The sequence below is a fragment of the Sander vitreus genome, chromosome 19, assembly GCF_031162955.1.
Source record: "Sander vitreus isolate 19-12246 chromosome 19, sanVit1, whole genome shotgun sequence".
NCBI lineage: Eukaryota > Metazoa > Chordata > Actinopteri > Perciformes > Percidae > Sander > Sander vitreus.
In genome coordinates this window covers 4393691-4414213 of record NC_135873.1, presented here as the reverse complement: position 1 = coordinate 4414213, position 20523 = coordinate 4393691, and the positions used below count along the sequence as shown (strand labels likewise).

The 20523-nt window shown below is 40.0% G+C and overlaps 1 protein-coding gene across 1 annotated transcript in view; it reads left to right on the top strand.

Moving 5' to 3' along the window:
• The first annotated feature begins 3242 nt into the window (after positions 1–3242).
• The window catches only part of ndrg2 (NDRG family member 2), a 35727-nt gene continuing 18446 nt past the window's right edge, over positions 3243–20523 (top strand). The window contains exon 1 of the mRNA XM_078275747.1: positions 3243–3675. The gene's annotated coding sequence lies outside the window, so the exon portion shown is untranslated. The remainder of the gene's footprint in view (positions 3676–20523) is intronic.

Genomic DNA, 20523 nt, shown 5'->3' with positions numbered 1-20523 from the left:
AGAGCGGGTGCACATGTATAGAGGTTTACTCCTCGAAGCAGCGGCCCCAGATTCAACTCCGACCTGTGGCCCTTTGCTGCGTGTCATTCCCCCCTCTCTCCCCTTTCATGTCTTCAGCTGTCCTGTCAAAAAAAGGCCTAAATGCCCCCAAAAAAAGTTATCTTTAGAGCCGCTTGTAAACAGATTCTGTTACTTTTCGACAGAGGCTAGCTGTTTCCCCTATGTTTCCAGTCTTTATAATAAGCTATGCTGACTGGCTGCTTGCAGTAGCTTCATATTTACCATACAAACATGTACTGTATGTGGTACTGATCTTCTCTCAAGTAAGCAAATAAGCGTATTTCTCAAATGTAAATTTTTTTTATTAAAAGTGTAGAAAATGTGTATTAAACTTAGGTCTGGTGTTTTGGAGGTTGGAAATAAATAAATGTGTTGAACCTTTGCCCTAAAATTGCACAATTTCTAGCTTTTTAAATGTGACAAATGTCGTTATATACCATTAACATAATAATTCATACCAACTCAATAATTTTCTACTCCCTTTTTTTTAGCAGCTGTGAGTGGCTCCCTTTACTAGCTGTGTTGTACTGATACTTGAAAGTCAGCGATGTGTGAAGAGTAACTAAACTTGGGGCCCTCTCTGGTTGAAAGTTTCAAGCCTGTTTCCCCTTTAACCACACCCATCATTGATGTCACTGAGGTACATCACTGCAGCACGGTCGGAAGTTAGGGTGTTTAGACCTTTTTCACGGAAGACATGTTGACATGTCAAATTAGGAAAAGCACAGGTTTATTCAAAACCATTAATGATGGCTGCGTTCCACTTAGGAGAGGCCCTGGTATTGTGCATGCTGACTCACTGAAATATCTTACTGGGACACTTGATGGAATTGAGCCATCGTTGAGGTTATCATTTTCAGCTGTGCTTTTCCTACTATGACAAGTCAAAATGTCTGCTGTAAAAAAGGTCCATTAGGTTACCATTTAAAGAGTAACAACACCAGTCTAAAAAGCAGACTTTCACTTCCCTCTGTGGTTGGAGGTTCCAGCCTGTTAACTAAAACCACATCAAACAATGATGTCACAGTTCTACATCATCAAGGGTGTACAGTTGTACAAACATTACTGTCCTTGATTTTGTCATATTATCCAGTCTTGATGAATACTCTTAAATCACTGTTTGAATTTGAATGTTTGCACAACTTGGACATAGTTTGCTGTTTTGATAAAGCTAAAGCTACATAGATAGCTAACTATATAGGTTATTTTTTTATGAAGAAAAGCTACATGTAGCTAACAAACTGATTTGATATCTGTGATTGCTTTCCTGTTAAAATCATCAGCGAAATCATCTACGCCATCTACAGTAACTGTTGAGGATGATGAGTTATGTCTTGTCCATGACAGCAATCAGACATTCACAGCTTATGTTGGACCTCCAGAATGGCCACCAAAGGGTGTGTTACGTAATTTGCTGAAAGCCCTTTAATCCAGCCAGTCTGCTGATATACATGAAACTGCAACTGTTGAAGCAGTTGCTGCAGTGCATGTGTGCAAGTCTCTCTACACGTACTTTTTCTGCTTTCAATGGAGCAAATAATGACACTTTTACTGGAGGCAGATGAACGGAAAGAGTTGGTTTTTTTAACCATTGATCTCGCACTTTCTCCTGAAGGGTTCAAGCATAAATAACAGTAAATCTGTTTTAATCCAGTGAAGCGTGAGGGCATCCGTGTATACAGTATGTGTTGATTTGGACTGAATTCATGACATAGTTTAAATGCGGGGCAGTGTGCTCGAGTGAAGAAATATCTGGCTCACCACAGCATGACAGAGGTACTGGCTGGAGGACCATTATGTAAGGTGGTTAAGTCAGGCCCCCAGAGAGATTTTCAACCGCCAGCAATGATGCAGATAACATATTGAGTGAGTTTAATTTCAAATGTGACCCCTGCAAAAAGTGGATTCTTTTCCACAGAAAATTGTTTGCTGGCTGGAAAATTTGGAAAGCAATTATTAGTTGTAGCATTTAGACAGCTCTTCTGCAAAAATTCTGATACTTTAAATAGTAATGTTTGGTAGGATTAAATGCATGCTTTGTATAAATCCCTAAAAGAAATATATCACTCATATTGTTGGTTTTCTGTTCTAAATGCAGCTGAGAAGTACTATACAGGAAGCCGTTTTGTCGTCCAATGGCAATACAAATGAGAGTCTATACTGTGTGTCACTTGGGGAGACTTGCATAACCATAGAGCTGATGAGTGATGTTCTGCTTCTCAGCAGCTCTGCTCTGGGTTTGGAGTACAGTGCAGTACAGTTTTTGCCAGGATACATGCCATGTTTATTTTTCCCTCTGCTCCCATATAACTTATGTATCCCAGCATAGAAAAAAAGAATAATGCAAGAGTAGAAATTCTTGTTCTGTGTTTATAGAAAATGTTTATACCCCAATATTTATATGAAGGCTACCTTATATCTTATTATACAATACAATTTAAGTAAGCAGTCAGACTGTAAGTACCCAGGCTCAAATTTCAACTTTTTGACTTTTGCCAAAGTGGGAGATCAAGTTGGACGTCAAACGTGCCATGTGTGGTCCGCTGTTTGCACTGAACTTAATGGGAATTTATAGGCGACATGGTACATTCAGTGCACAGAGTTGGAGTTGGGTGGGGGGTGGATCAATAAGGGTCCAACAGCTAATTGTATACATTAATCAGTCCATGCTAACAACACTAATTAAATTAATTCACTCACACACTGTAGTCAATGTACAGTATGGTATAAATGTAGACATTATACATCATGTATTCTACCGGCTTTCTCCACATGGACCCAAAAAGTTAATGACGTATACGGGAAAGCCATTTCTCAGTTAGAAAAGTGCAGACTGAAAACAATTGACATGGAGAACTACAATCCCCTCCAGTGAGCCTCTGGAGGAGACTCCGAGCCAAAGTTTGGACCACCACGCATCTTCAAGATGGAGGTCTCATTGTCAGACTCCTTGAAGTCGAAACTTTTTTAGGCTTTATGACCGCGTTTTGACTCCAGGTGTGTTTATTTATATGCTGACTCGGGCCCAGACGGGAATAGCTTACTCGCGCGTTCGGCTCAGTTCCACGAGTGTCCAACAAGGGTGGACTGTACCAATGTGAATCATAGGTGGAGGGGGAGCAAGAAAGATAAACACGCTATTTTCTCCCAATATCGCGTCAACATTTAGTATGGTCCAACCCGGAGCTGTCACAAATTGCCTCAAATACAACCCTTCACTTATTTGGATTAATTAATGAAACAGTTTACTCGTAGGCCTATTTCTTGTCGATTTATTTGCAGATAACTTTTTCAACACCCCTAAAAACATCGCTACACATCTTGAATTTTGACTGACCGCTCCATACGCATCGGGTACTTACACCATATTTTTTTTTCTTCTTCCTGTGTGCTGAATGTTCCTCCTGCTGGAGAAAGGAGAAATAAACAACTCTGGGGGAAACCGAGGAGGAAGGCGCAGCGAAAAATAAAGGAGGTGAAGGAACAAGTGAAATAACAGAAGACTAGAGACCGGAGAGGAACAGGTTGGAAAGAGAGCGAGGCATTGCGCAAGTGGAGAACGAGACTTGGCTTTTGTGTGAAGACTTTTTTTGTTCCCCATCTGCTGATTAAAAGGTGAGTTTACCCCGTCATTTTTCTGTGCTTTTAAAAAAAAGAAGCTTTATGTTCTCCATGGAGAAAGTGGAGGGAGTAGCCTAGTCTGTGCAGATTTGTCATTGTTCATTCAACAGTCGTGGAACAAGGCAATACAACGAGAAAATGAAATGTTTTTTTTTTTCTCGGGGGACTTCTTTTGTGCGACGTAGACCCAACTGTTTAATATTGCATTATGCAAACCGATGTCAAAGAAATCAGTGCCCCCCCCCCCCCCACCCCCCCAAAATCTTGATTGAATCCAGAAACACGCTGCTCGATCCGCCTATCGAAAAAAAACAGCCAACTTTGCAAGACGTTAATATTTAAATATGTATTTGCATGCACCAATTGAAAAAAAGATAATTTAAATAAAATTGTGCATGCATGGGAGCTTGGGAGTGTAGTGTGATAGACAGAGTGCGTGTTATTGACTTGCACATGTGGCAAAGCCAGCGGCTCTTTGTCCCCCCCCCCCTCACCCTATAATAACCGAGCCAGGCATGGCAGCTCAATGCATGCTGGGTTTCCTACAGACAGAATATAGGGCAATATTTGCATTCTCGTGTGAACTTGAATCGTATATGAACCTGGCCCCCTCTTCCCCCTCCATCCATTCCTCCATCTTTCAGCCAACAATATCATCGTGCTCTTCCTTTGTGGTGTTTGTCCCTACAGAGCTGCAGCAGTGGCGATTTCATGGTTAAATACGTTATATTATCTTGATAGAAAGGTTGTTTTTGTCTCTTTCTAAGAGGCTGTTTAGGGGGGCGAGAGGGGTGCTGTGGCTCTTGCCGCGCCAGAGAAGGGGATATAAAGTGTGTCAATGTCAAATGGAGGTGTGTCCCTGTGTGTGCGTCCACTGGCCCTTTGCTGGCTCGGATCAAAAACAAGAGATGAGAGAGAGAGAGAGAGAGAGAGAAATAAATAAATAAGAAGCAAAAGCCATGAAAACATCCGTTTCGTAAGAGTCCCCCTTATGGATTAGTTTATATCCTGGCGCGCGAGGGGAAATGTTTTGCTTCAGTGTGTCGTGCCAGACCAAGGACGCACGCACGCGCGCGCGCGCACACACACACACACACACACACACACACACACACACACACACACACCTCTGTCTACAGGTCTACACACACCTCTGGTTTTCACTATGCTGCAAGCTGCACGCACACACTCAAGCAAAGCTCGCGCGCAGATTCTGTGAGTCATACCGCATTTGGAGACTCGCTCGCTCACTGGTCTTTGAGTGAAGTGGAGCCCTTGCTGATAACGCGCGCGCACACTGGTGGATTGTGCATTATTGTAGAAATGCATGCGCACCAGGACCCACGCGCGCAAAGGCTCTCCACGAGCTATGTCAGAAATTATAGACTGTGCTGAGATATAGAAATGCAGACACACACACACACGCACACACACACACACACACACACACACACACACACACACACACACACACACACACACACACACACACACACACACACACACACACAAGTGTGCTGTTTGTCTTTCTATGTTGGAATTGCTGGTGGGTGTGGTGTTACCAGCAGCCCTGTGTCCATAATTTTGTGGCTGTTTATTTCAAACAAAATTTTAGTATATTACCAAAATGGTTGACCACACAATGAAAAACTTATCTACTGAAAAATACAGTTTTTAGTAGGAGATTAAAGGGTCAACTCACTCAGATTTCAGTTCACACGTGCACAGAGTTTTGGTTTTATCTGCTAGATATCTGCCTCTGAGATGTATGCCTTGCAATTGGGACGAATGCAATTTAATTTGTGTTGCTGAATGCACTGAAGAATGATATTTAAAGCAGTGTGTCTTTTCAAAAACTGCCATGCTTACTCACTGTGGACAGTTTTTTGGGACTATTCCTTGGGAGAAAGTAATTCCTACATGTAAACTCTAATTTATCATACCAAGCTCTCTGCAGCACAAGTATTCTGTTCACCCCTATTGCATTGGGGATGGATGCAGAAATCTCAGAGGCTGATATCTCAAAACCTCAGCAGATAAAAGCAGAACTATATGCACGGCAAGATACCACTATGTAAAAGTAACATAAGTGCTAGTCTAAACGACCCTGCTCTTTATGGATTAATATAGCACCACAAGGACCAGTTACAACATTAAAACAAATTCATAATTTAACAAAGGCGCGGGAAGTGGCGAAGCTTTAAAACTGCGATGACAATGACATTTTGGATGATCTGGATATTCAGGGTCTCATGTCAGAGTTTATCAGCCGAACCTCAGAGCGCAAATCTACGTTTTGTGAACCAAAATCATCGAAAGGTAGAGACACGGTGTCTTACATCTCTGTGTCTTTTTCCTGCCGCTGTGCAGGCCCAGATGGTAGCCTTTATCTAGCCTAGTATGATTGTGATTTATGTATGCCTATTATAAAGAAACAAATAGTTTGTAACTTTTTAGAATTTGTCACATACTGTCGGAAAAGAAAGGCAAGACAAGGCAGCTTTATTTGTATAGCACATTTCAGCAACAGGGCAATTCAAAGTGCTTTACATAAAACATTTAAGAGCAGTTAGAAAACAATAAAAAAAAAAGCAGATTAAAACAAGACAAGAATAAAATTGACAGTGCAGTATAAGAAATTAAACATTAAAGGGCAGTTATAGCATGTCATACAGTGTCATCAATGCAACTTCAGTATAACAAATGAACAGTTATTTAAAGAAAGGCAACATCAAAAAGATAGGTCTTTAGCTTTGATTTAAAAGAACTGAGAGTTGCTGCGGACCTGCAGTTTTCTGGGAGTTTGTTCCAGATATGTGGAGCGTAAAAACTGAATGCTGCTTCCCCCTGTTTAGTTCTGACTCTGTCCCAGATGACCTGAGAGGTCTGGGTGGGTCATAGTGTAGCAGCAGATCAGAAATGTATTTTGGCCCTAAACCGTTTAGTGATTTATAAACCAGCAAAAGTATTTTGAAATCAATTCTTTGAGGCACTGGAAGCCAGTGTAGAGACTTCAGTACTGGAGTGATGTGATCCACTTTCTTGGTCTTAGTGAGGACTCGAGCAGCAGCGTTCTGAATCAGCTGCAGCTGTCTGATTTTTTTTAGGGAGACCTGTAAAGACACTGTTACAGTAGTCAAGTCTACTGAAGATAAAAGCATGGACAAGTTTTTCCAAATCCCGCTGAGACATAAGTCCTTTAACCCTTGATATATTTTTAAAGTGGTAATAGGCTGACTTTGTAATTGTCTTAATGTGGCTGTTAAAATTCAGGTCTGAGTCCATGACTACACCAAGATTTCTGGCTTTGTCTGTTGTTTTTAACATTGTCGTTTGAAGCTGAGTGCTGACTTTTAATCGTTCCACTTTTGCTCTAAAAACAACCACCTCAGTTTTTTCGTCATTTAATTTAAGAAAATTCTGGCACATCCAGTCGTTAATTTGTTCAATGCACTTAGTCAGTTGTTGTATTGGACTATAGTCCCCTGGCGATAATGTTATATAAATTTGTGTGTCATCCGCGTAACTATGTTAACTTATTTTATTGTTTTCCATAATTTGAGCCAGTGGAAGCATGTCGATGTTAAATAGGAGAGGCCCCAGAACGGAGCCTTGGGGAACGCCGCACGTCATATTTGTATGCTCAGATGTATAATTCCCTATAGACACAAAGTAGTCCCTATTCTTTAAATAAGACTCAAACCACTTTAGTACTGAGCCAGAAATGCCAACCCAGTTTTCCAATCGGTCTAGTAATATGTCATGGTCGACCGTATCAAATGCAGCACTGAGATCAAGTAATACTAAGACTGAAATTTTGCCACTATCTGTGTTTAAGTGGATGTCATTAAAGACTTTAACAAGAGCTGTCTCAGTGCTGTGGTGTGGTCGAAAACCCGACTGGAAGGCATCAAAACTGTTGTTTAGTGACAAGAAAAGGTTGAGTTGTTGAGAATGATTTTACTTAAAAATGGAAGGTTTGATATCGGCCTATAGTTGCTCATTAGTGACATGTCTAGATTGTTCTTTTTTAAGAGTGGCTTAATGAATGCAGTTTTCAGGGCCTGTGGAAAGATACCTAAGAGAAGAGACGTGTTTACAGTCTGAAGATCTGTAGCCAAATAATTAGAAACATTTTTGAAAAGGCCCATTGGTAGAATATCAAGGCAGCAGGAGGAGGTTTTCAGATGTTGTATAATGTCCTCCAGGTTTTTACGGTTAATCATATTAAATTATTTCATAAAAATTAATATATATATATTACAATTAATTCATATTGGAATTTGTTTTGCCTGGGCATTGTGACAACACATACCCTGTACTCGATATGGAAGCACCGACTGTTTGTCTAATTTTCTGAATTTTGTCTTTGAAGAAGGTGGCAAAATCATTGCAGGCCTTGGTGGATAAAAGTTCGGATGCTACTGGTACTGGAGGGTTTGTTAACCTATCGACAGTAGCAAACAAAGCACGTGAATTATTGCTTTTGGCAATAATGTCCGAGAAGAAGGACCGCAAAGTCTCTCTTTATAGGTGTTGTAGTGGACCTGGAGATTAGTTTTTTGCCACCTGCGTTCTGCTTTTTGACACTCTCTGTTTTCTGTTCTTACCAGTATGGCATTTCTCCATGGAGATCTTTTCTTATCACAGACAGTTTTTACCTTAATGGGAGCAATGGCATTAATAACATTTGTAATTTTAATTTTTCTACAAGCTCAGTGACTGAGACCCCTGAGAAGGTGGTTGTGGACGAGAAAAGCTGAATGAATGTTTCACTGGTGTTGTCACTGTGTTGGTGGGAAGACATGTTCGTAGACTTCAAAGGTCTTCCCTTTGATCTGCTCCAGTGTCCTACATAACAAATCATGGGGTATTTATAGAGGTCAGGAGAACAAATTGTTCTGCTGAGCTTTTTTTATATTAATGTGATTAGGCTCCCCAGATGTTGAGCTGCGGCAGAACCAATCTTGTGTAACACGCCTGTTCAATATGGATTTAGTAATGTTCTCGACATCATGAAGTAAATATTACACTGAATGCTGCTTGTTTCACATTATTGTGGATTTAATACTTTTGGTGTTATGTTCTGTTTATCAGACTCAAAAAGCGGTTTTATTGTTATTGTATTGAATTATTTATCAAAGCAATATTTAATAATATATATTAAGCAAACAATTTAATAAAAAGGCAATAGAATCATCAAACATTCAACCCAGGACAATAGTTATTTTACTATATTTAAAATATAATTTCAAATGCAGTAAAATGGCAATAGGGTGAGGCAGTTGAACATTATTATACTGCCACACATTATCATGTTCATGGGAAAATGCACTGAAAAAGCAATATTACTTTATTGCTGTGATTTCTTTACATCCACTCATTTTAAAGCACCGCACAAGAGCCAAACAGTTGTTACCAAACATGTTTGGGCTGATGGATGAAGTCTACATCCAGTGTGTGAAAGTAATGATCTTCCAGCAGACCCAGGTTGTAGTTACTTTAAATTAGCCGGGCTGTCAACATGTCACAGTGGTGATTTGTGGCGTTTTTCTGGAGTCGTGTCACATGCATGTGTCGCGAGCAAAAAATAAACTGTTCGGCTGGATCAGTTGCCCTGTGGTCTGATGCAACATCCCCAAGTGTTTGTGTTCTGGCCAGACTAATAATCCAAGATCAACTTGTTGACATCATTAAACTGTGGCGGTTCAGTCTCCTCCGATGAAGTTTGCAAACATTTCTGAACCCACTGACAAGACGGGAACATCCACAAATGATGACTTGATGCATTTGACATTGTGAACCCTATGGTGATGGTCATGTTTGTTAACCCCATGTTTCTTTGTCTCTGCCCCATTGAACCATCATTAGACATTTGCTGCTGTGTTCATTTGGATTGTCAGTGACAGTTTGACCTTTTGCACTCCAGGCAGTCGACTCAAAAATCCTCTGGGTTTCTAAAACATTATTATTTGTGACAAAAGTAAAGAGTGAAGGAAATTGCAACTGTAGTTGATAAAAAATAAGATGACTTATACCGTAAGTGCTGTAATTATTAGAGTTGTCTGATACCAATACCAATATCGGGGGGGGAAAGAAAACCTCCAATACATCTTAAAATGCTGGTATCGGTGTTGGCAAGTACGCAAGTCTATGCAATGATCCAATACCGCATCATTTTGCCCCGAAGAAAATCTTCTTTGACGTAGTTTGTTAATGTTCTTTTTCCATTCCGACTGACTGTCAAACTATATAATAAAAGAAACTTCTATTATTATATGGCATTTATTCTCTGTATGTATTTGTTCATGTTTCACAAAGGGTTTATCCTAATGCAGGCCATACAACAATGATAACAATCATATTACATCCGTACAGGGTTAGCTGTTAAAAATATATAATTATAATATATCGGAACATCTCTAGTAAATATTAAACATTGCAATTGCATATTTGCTCCATCTGCTGCAGCACAAATTCACTTCCTTGGCTGTTGATATGTGGGGGAAATCTATTCAGGCGTATTCAGACTGTCACCTTGCCTGTTGACTCTATCAATATTAACATTTACTCCCACAGTGTTGGCTAATCCATCAGTGTTGACTGCAGATATGCTTGACCTGTTAGTGTGCTCAAGGTTTGTACAGTGTTGAGGTATTAAAGTTCAAATCATAGTTTATTTCTGACCTTCAGTTTTGGAGAAGTGGACTCACATCTGGAGAGTTAATTCCAAAATTGACACCACTTACCTAAAGATTACAAGTCATTACTTGTAGTAACAATCCAGGTTTTGACAATAAAACAGTTTTATTATATGAAAATATTGACCGATTGAGTTAATTTCCTGACTCGAAATGAGCTACAATGATAAAATTCTTCATCTTGTATCAACTTAAATTGCATGGCTCGAAGGTCTGATAGCTTCTATGAAACCGAAGACACAGATAACACTGCTGAACGTTATAGATTATTGTGTGCATGTGCAGCAAACTAGGCCAGTAAACAGCTATAATTGGAGGGGGATTCAGGTCCCGGAATAACAGGGAACTGAAGAGCTGTTGTCATCCCGACTGCTCAGAAATAGTCCTTGTCCTTATGTTTAGGTGTTGACGCTGAAATGATCTCCTCTTAAGTGCACGCCAGCTGTTGGGTTCATACAGACCTGTCAGTGTTGTGACATGAGCGCTGTGTCTCAGTGCAGCTGCACCGCCAAGCCACTGATTTAATGTGAAGCATTTTTGTAGTAGTGTCTGTGTGTGTAATTGCCTCTTAAAAGTTAGTTTTGTTTACTTCTCAGTTTGAGTATCGCTGTTCATTTATACCAGAGAAGAGCTGATAGCCACTTGAATTAGTTTGCTATTTCAACAAGCATGGACATTGAGTACGTTTACACACCAATGCACACCAATATTCGACTATTATTCCGAATATGACAATATTCTGAATTTGATACAGGTCATGTAAACAAGCATATTCCGGTTGGATATTGTAATGTACATTGTATATGTAAACCGCTTAGTTGGAATATCGTCTTTTTCGGAATAAGGGCAAAAACCAGAATATTATGTGCATGTAAACATAGTCATTGATGATTTTGAAACAAATGAGGGGATGTGTAATTTGAAAGGTGTTTCTCGTAGTGACAAACCCACACTTACCTCTGTAATTCTCCTCAGATCAATGGGGTCCTTTTAACTTCTTTTAGCTTGTTTCGTTTTGTTTCCTGCCCCAGAAACGTTGCTCTAATCAACAGCTGATTTTGCTGAAAACGTCCCAGATAGCTCACTGTACGTATGTTCCCTGTCCAGCATCGAACAAAGCTAGCGACTATCTGGTAAACACGGTAGAGCATTTGGCAGCTAAAAAGATTATTTTTCCAAGAAGTTGGTAGAGACCAAAACAGAGCTACAAGGAGAGTGAATATTGGACTTACCATCATCAAGTTACCAAAAACATTTTCAGCTTGTTGTGTTGCCCAAGTGGCCAAAAAGATCTACGAATGCAGCTTTAAATCTTTCCGCAGCACCTGTTTTATTATTTTATTCACTCTATTATAACTCCATAGATACACAAACATATATTTGTTTCTGCATACCATCTGTTCGAATTATAAACTTTTAGGAATTTCATCTTTAGAGTGGAACTGAGCCAATTATTACCTCAGATGTACTTTTGACAAATATTCACTGGTTCAAGCTTTTCAAATATTATTATTTGCGGCTTTTCTTGGTCATACATTTATAGTAAACTTAATATATCTTTGAGTTTTGGACTGTTGGTCTGACCAAACATTCCATATGAAGACATCACCTGGGACATTAAAAATAACTGAGTGTGAGCCTTAAAGTCAATATAAATTGTGATAAAAAGCCTAATCTAGATATATTTAAATGCACTTATGAGTTGTGAATATGAAGAAAAATCCCTCCTGGCTTTTATTTACATGCGCCAGCTGTATCCTGTGTGGCCCATCTGAGTGCAGCTACTGTAACTAACATTGTCTAATGTTGCACTTCCCCCTGTTGGCACCAACAGAAACATTGATTCTTCTCTGTTGACAGTAGATTCAGCTCAGTGTGTTTAAAACCTGGCCAATGTGACATGAGACACCATCGAGAAAGCAAAACAAACACTGAAACCTGCACTTTTGCTTGTGTTCAGGGGATTCTACTCAGGTTTGTTTAGCTTATAAAAAGAAATCAGTGTCCACCAGCACATGACATAGCATTGTGGACCGCAATCAACAGCCAAACCACATAAAGAAAAGCTGTTTTAATTGAGTTTTGTTATTAATTGTTCATAAATTATTATTTTGACAGTCCAGAAATCCTCTACATTGCCTGTGTAACTGAAGATATCTGAGGTCAGTTATTTTGATATGACTCTTTGGTAGTGGTGTACACTAGTGCAGGTTTTTGTAGCATTAACTTGTATTTTTACTGTACAGTGAAGAGGAGCACATTAGCTGATGGCTGAGGCAGTGCAGAATAACGTCGCACACTGCGTAGGTGTCTGAGATCAGTCTAGTGTGAATAAATCCTGATCTTGTGAGAAACATTTTTGTGTTTTCATCTGAATTGTTATTGTGTTGGCCAGTTGTAGTGTCTAGTGCATATTAGTCTGGGTGTTTATAAAAAAAATATGGATTTTTATGTTTTTATATTTTGTGTTGGTGTACTGGAGCATAACAGCATCTGGGTCAGAGCGTATGGATTTTATACTGTGTAGGTGAATGAGATTACAGCAGTATTCTTTGTGTGTGTGTGTGTGTGTGTGTGTGTGTGTGTGTGGGGGGGGGCTGCTCAGTCCTTTGCCCGATGGCTAGAGGCCAGATACAGATAGGCCAGGCACCACAATGCCCTGTCTGTTCCCACAGGCCTGTACAACACCCTATTTATAGACAAACACTCTGCCCAAACCCCATTCATATTTCTCAGGTTGGATGTGTGGAGTACAGTGTGAAGAAGTATCTTTTTTTTCTATATCTTTTTTTTGTTTTGTTGAGACAAGTGAATCGTGTGGGGCACACTGTTAATTTTGAATTAAAGCAACCTAAATGCGTGCAAATGTGCATCCAGTCTGGTGCTGTCAGACGCGACAGTACACTGTGTGTGTGTGTGTGTGTGTGTGTGTGTGGCATTGGCATTCCACAGTGCAGTTTCATAATCTTGTTTGTCAATAGATCCACAGGCAGAGGAAGAGCTGAGCTGGGCAGAAAATAAACAGCAAAAACATGTCCGCCGGGGTAACGTTTGACCCTCGCTGGTACGCACAATATCCATGATGTGAAGTGTATTTACAGTATACAGAGTTGTTGTGTCACAGATATCCTAGCAACAGGGCCTGCCGCCATGATGGAGGTCAACTGGAAAAAAAAACATCTGTAAGCTAGCAATGGATAAATATGGAACAACAGGAAAACTGCTTCCCAAAACCTATAGACGGCCCTCCCAAGAAAAACTTCAGTTGTTGCAGCAAATGCCGCAAAAACAACATGTGTTTATGATAAAGTGACGTAGGAATTATGATGTAGTACATAAGTGGTGTAACTTTATTATAAAGAGACACAGTTCGGGTAGGGGTAGTCGGGGTGGATGGATGGGACAACAAAACCTCAAGATTTAACATGGGAGTCAACTGTTCCCTTGCTGTTTCATTCCAACATTCAACGTTGGTTTCTTTTAACGTGGCCGTGGTTATTCCCTAACCATAACCAAGTGGTTATTATTGTTAACCATGAAGACTAACTTACAAGAAGTAGTCATTTTAAGCCAAACCACAATGTTTCTCCAAGTACGTAAACGCTTCTATGTCGTTCTAAAGGGAAATTGCAAATGGCGTATTTTGGTAGCCTATCTAATTTGAATGGGCTTGTTGAAACTGGTTGTGTGGTGCAGCTGTAGATCTGTTTTTTTATTATCAATCATCATCATTGATGAGGGATCAAATGTTAAATCTTTTCAACCAAAAAATGTCAAACATTTTTTAGTGACCGCTTATCAAATGTGAGGGTGTGCTGCTTTTTTGTATATTTTTGTTAATTGAATATCTTTTGGGTTTTTGACTGTCTGACAAAACAAGCAATTTGAAAACCGAAATGATTAACCAAGAAAGATAAAAAAAAAAAAAGAAGAAGTAATTGTTAGTTGCGAATCAGTAGCAATTTTAAAATGTGTGAATTTGTTTTGTCTAACAATATTAGAAGACACTAAAACACTGTGTGACCAATTTAAAACTAAATCGATGATGGTTCCTAAAACGGAACATTTGAGTCCTAATCAGGAAGAGCTCCGCTCAGGATATTGACACAACTTTCAGTAGATTAATGATATTTCCTGTGTTGGTTGTACTGCACACAAACCGCAGCTTGTAACAATGCAGCTGCAATATAACCTATTTTGTTCCTGGATATGAGCACACCCAGAGGAACCATGTTTCTAATACACACACACAACTTTAAACAATTAGCCTTTTAATAACTCAACAGCAATCAAAGCCCTTTGATTGTTGTTGTAATATTAGCTCATAATCATTTACTCCACATGGCTTCATTTTTATCTGCTCTGAGCTCGGTATCAGTCAGACTCTGTAGCAATGAGGAGGAGATAGTTAGTGTCCATGTAGCCTTTGAGTCTGGACATCTAATCTAATATTCAGTTAAACATATTTCATTTATCTGCATAATCGACCACCAACACTGTATTCCCCCCTCATTTGCTGTTCATATTTGAGCCCATAACGGTTAATAACATAACAGTTTTGATATCTTTTAGTAATGTTTCAGCAACAGCTTCTGCAATAATGGAGTAACTCTTCTAATAATGTTTTAATGAAGCAGGATAACATTTTTAAATATAATTAAGAAAGTGCAGATAGTGCTTGCTAAATGAAACTGTATGCTCTAAATATATACATATAAGAAACCAATGGAGATAGCACCGTACTGAAGATACTGAATGGCATGCAGGTTCTTATGTTTTATTAAAGCTGAGAAGAAAAGGCTGTTTTTTGTTTGGCTGCAGCTGCAATCAGCTCACCGAGCCATTTATCTCTGTCAGCTCTCAGCCAATGGCTCCAACATATCAATATACCCTATAGTGTGAAGGTCAATTAGTGTTTGTGTGTGCGCGATTGCATGGATCTGTGGTCACGTGCTCGTCTGTTGGCCTTTAACCTGAATCGAAACAATCAATTCAACCATCTGAGCCCCTTTCAGGTCTTTTCATTTTGTACCTGTAGCTGAATAAGCTCTCACAGATCTGACCTGAACAAAATGAACCCCTGTCTTTTGTACAGTCACAACAATTAGGCAGGGCAATTACTGGTTTTGCTTCACTGATACTCTCTCACAGCTATTGAGCGAACAAACTAAAAGTCTATCTTCGGCCGCCATGAGATAAGGGGCGAACAACACTGAAGGAGAGAGAATTTGAATAACATGGATAAATAGAGAGAACAGGGCAGAAAACAAGAAGCACATGCTAGTTCTTTATCATCCAGACTTATTTGTTCTTCTGTTCTGTGCATTCAATTTCCTAAAGGTTCGTGATTGTGCTGTACATGGTCGCCATTAAGAAATGATTGACATTATTGAATATTATTACAGTTTGATTATTGTGTGACTCTTTAATCATCTTTAAAACATCCAAACATACTGAAAAATGCCCTCTACAAGTTCCTTGAGTCAAAGGTGATGTCTTCAGATGGCTTGTGTTGTCAAACCAACGGTCCAAAACTCAAAGATAATCAATTTACGATGACGTAAAACAGAGAAAATGTGCAAATCATCACATTTGAAAAGCTGTAAACACAAAATGTTTGTTGTTTATTGCTTTAAATTGAACCAAAATTTTAATTGTTCTCTCTTTTTGTGTAAGTGTATGTATGTGTGTGTGTGTGTGTGTGTGTGTGTGTGTGTGTGTGTGTGTGTGTGTATATAGTATGTATATATATATATATATATATATATATATATAAAAAATTTGTCTTTGATGATACTGCAGCTATTATGCACAAGTAAATTAACTCGTTTTTGAAAATATTGGTGGACAAAGTGTCTAAACTTCAGGCCTCTAGGTGCTTGCTCCCCATGGCAACGGTTGGCATTGGTCTGAGACGAGCGGTCCTCGGTGCAGTGTTTTTCCCAATTAGCGAATACCGTTTAGCAATAGCAATTTAAATCTACTGCCTCTTTACAACATTCAACATTTGGGAGGAACCATTGTACAGTTGTTTGTTTTCCCCTTGGAAAGCGGAAGCCTAGCTTGCTAACGTTAGCACTGATTGCACTAGATATGTAGATTTGCACATTTTGTTATTCCCTCCGCAAAGGAGTTTGATTTGGTTAGTTTGTTTGTCAGCAGGATTTTGGAAAGACTACTCATCCGATGTCTGTAAAACTCTGAGGGAGGTTGTGGCACTGGCCAAGGTTTAACGTTGCGAGATAGGGCATGGCCTTGACAGAGGTCTGCACTCTGACTGCAACAGTTTTTATTCTGTTTTTTGAATTTTAATTTAAGTCCAACTTTAATAGTCTGCTTGAATGATGAATTATATTATTAGTAAATAATAATGAGTAAAAATCACAATCTAATATACCTGCAGCCATAATTATAATTTAAGGAAGCAATGGGTCACCTGTTCTTTTCGCGAATAACCTTTGTCAAAGAGCCCTCTCATCTTTCAGGACAGACAGAGAGACTGGATGTCTGAGTGGAGTTGAGGTCATGATGGAGGAAATAATACGCGGCCTGAAAATGAAAAGAAAAACTGAGCTGAGCCGCTGAGTGTAGGCCGACAGAGGAGACAAGAGGCCAAAGTGATCTGCTGAGAGACAGCGAGAGAAAACAAGCTTTTCTGAGATGCTCTTTCATTTGTGTGCTCTTTTTGGAGAGCCAAGGTGATCCACATATGCCCATCCAACGCCGTGGGAAGCAGCACGGGGGATTTAAGGGGGGGGCTTGGCTCAGAGAGTAGACAAGGGGAGCTTTGGCTCCTCTCTGGGTCCCCATGGTAGCTGATGTTGAGCCTCCTTTCTCTCTAGGCATTTGTCGCTCATTTTCTTTCTCTCGCTCTCTGACTGCGTTTTGTCCAACAGACGTAGCAACAGACACCCAAAATAAATCTGATGTTCAAATTAATTGCAGGAGAGTGGATGTGCTTAGAAATGTACAGTAGGGTTAGGGTAACCCTGACTCGCCCTTTGCTGCATGTCATTTCCCCCTCTCTCTCCCCTTTCATGTCTTGTCTTGTCCTGTCCTGTCAAAGTAAAGGCCGAAAATGCCCAAAAAATAATCTTTAAAAAACAGTAGCACTTGTTGATGTGAGCTTAAGCCACTACTCCCTCGGAGACAAAGTGAGGTTTGCTTCTCGTTGGCATACCAAACCACACATTTTAATTTTCCTTCAAACACTTAAGCAAGTTCATACTAAAAAACTTTTACCACCTCCTTTTGAAGCCTGTGGCAGTCACATCAGATCACAGCATCACCGTGAAACATGAGAGATGCATCCTTATTGATCTCCATGTGGAAATTAGGTTATTGCAGCAGTAATGAAATAAGAATTGGAAGCACGGAATCAATATGCAACAATACTATAAAAGCAATAATATACTGTAGGATATAAACAAATTATGGGATATGTATACATATTAACCTGCAGACACAAAAGGTTGTGCATGTAAGTATGTGGTACTTGGTTGGTTACCGTTAACTATAGGTGCAACAGTGCTTGATCAAACATGCAGTGAAAAGCTGGGCTTCCTGTTACATTTGTTCATTCATTTCCATGTGTTTACCATCCACATTTCACCTTGCTGAATTGTAAAACAAAGAGTTGCATGCAGATCTCAGGCAAAGCTGCACATCACTGTGCAGTGGTACCCAGGTGTGACAGCAGTGAAGCTCTGCAGACTAACACGATTTACTTCAGGACAGGGAACAGATTTGGTCCTGAGAGTGTTTATGGCCGAACGTGTGTGTGTGTGTGTGTGTGTGTGTGTGTGTGTGTGTGTGTGTGGCATTCCACAGTGCAGTTTCATAATCTTGTTTGTCAATAGATCCACAGGCAGAGGAAGAGCTGAGCTGGGCAGAAAATAAACAGCAAAAAAACATGTCCGCCGGGGTAACGTTTGACCCTCGCTGGTACGCATAATATCCATGATGTGAAGTGTATTTACAGTATACAGAGTTGTTGTGTCACAGATATCCTAGCAACAGGGCCTGCCGCCATGATGGAGGTCCACTGGAAAAAAAAAACGTCTGTAAGCTAGCAATGGATAAATCTGGAACAGGAAAACCGCTTCCCAAAACCTATAGACGGCCCTCCCAAGAAAAACGTCAGTTGTTGCAGCAAATGCCGCAAAAACAACATGTGTTTATGTTAAAGTGATGTAGGAATTATGACGTGTGTGAGCACAGTTATACAGTTGTGTGACAGAGGCGATTGCATGCTTGCACGTTTCCCTATTGTAAAGTTAAAACCTTAAATCTCCGGTGACTTAAGTAAAAGAACTATCCGACTCCCCACAACTTTAATGTTTTTTTTTCTCAAGATTGCTTTTTTTGTATCTTCTACTTTATTAAATATTTCAGAGCAAGAGATAGTCAGGGGAGCGAAGTATCAAACCTTATTACTTTGTGACTGAAATGTGTCACAGTATCGAAAGATGGCATTGGATGCTCGCTCAGATTCTTATTGTTTATTTATTCACAACTTTGTTTCAGTCTCACTGCTCTCAACAACCTTGTTAAAGCTATTGAGGGGAGGTTTTAATGATAAAAACAGCTGTACACTACAGCACCAAACAGAAGACAAACAGAAGTTAGTGACTACCTGTTGAACACAGTGGAGCTCCTGTTTTTCTCATGTAACAATAACACATATTGTCTTCAAAACACAATACCACTGAGAGCTGATGAAAGTAATCCTGGGTCAGATTGTAACCCTGGACATGAAATCTACATGTCACACACTGTAGCCCACTAAACCTCAAACAAGTGTTGAACTGAAAATGATGTCATAGATTTTGAGTAGTCCACCACCTCATGTTGTGCAGCCTTAAACATCTCAACATCGAAGTCTCCACATATTGAAGCAGTTGTGCATGCCCCCCGAAAGCCACAGGTTAAACCAGGGGTGTCAAACTCATTTAGTTCAGGGCCACATACATCTAATTTGATCTCAAGTGGGCCAGACCTAACCTGACTCCGCTAGATGGATTGCTTCACATTTGCTCGGCATATCCATCTGGGAACTTTCCGTTGGAGAACTTTTGGGAAGGGGTGAAAATACTGGTTAGCTGATTCGATAAACCATCTGTCTATCATCACCTATGTTGGTGAAGGACGGGCCAAATCAACCAATCAGATCAACGAAGCTAGCTAAGTCAGTGTAGCTAGCGTTAGTTTGGCTTCAAGGACCTTGCGGTTCTTCTGTTGCCATCGTTTAACGTACAATGAAGTTAGGTAACGTAGCTAACGTTAACATTTTTAAACTTACCATTTATATGTGACGTAAACCTAATCAACGACAATCCCCACCAAGTTTTCACGGTACACTTCTGAAGAAGAGCAAAAACATCTTTTCCTCCAGGAAAAGCCTCCAGTGCCGTTTTTTGCTCTTCTTTCAATGGAGGAATACTTTCTAATTTGGATAAAACTTGCGCGATAGCTACGCTCATCTCATCCGTGGAAGCCGCCATGTTGTTTAGACTGAACAGTCTAAACAACTGTTGCATCACACCTAAACCCGCCTCAAAACCAATGCTGATTGGTCGGTCGTTTGGCGAACGGCTCCAAATTTTCTCTATCTCAAGATGCCAGACTGATCTGCGAGTGGAAAACTGGAGCTCGCGAGATCAGGACGGTCTCACGAGGCTAGGCCAGACCACTCCAGAAAGATCAGAAACTTTATCAGCCACAGAGGTTCTTGTCAGCTTGATGTTGGCAAACGCAAGTTGCTTCTGCTACGACAGCGTTCTAAGGCCATTGTAGGAAAAAAAAAAATTATGTTACGGACCCGGGAGAGAGAGATAGTATTCCAGGAAAAAACTCTAAATTCTAATTTGGAATGGGAATGAATTACCTTTCTGCAATGTTCACACTTTGTAAAGTCATCCAGCCTGATTAGACCCTTTAGCGGGACGGTTCTGGCCTACGGGCCATATGTTTGACACCCCTGGGTTAAACCTTGTCAGTGTTTCAGCCTTCAGCCTACATTCTCAATATAGTTCACCTTAATGCTCATTGCCCTACTTTAGCACACTGTTGATGTGTCTGGGTTTGTGTATCTGAGATGCAGAGAGAGAGAGAGAGAGAGAAAGAGATTGCCCTTTTATCC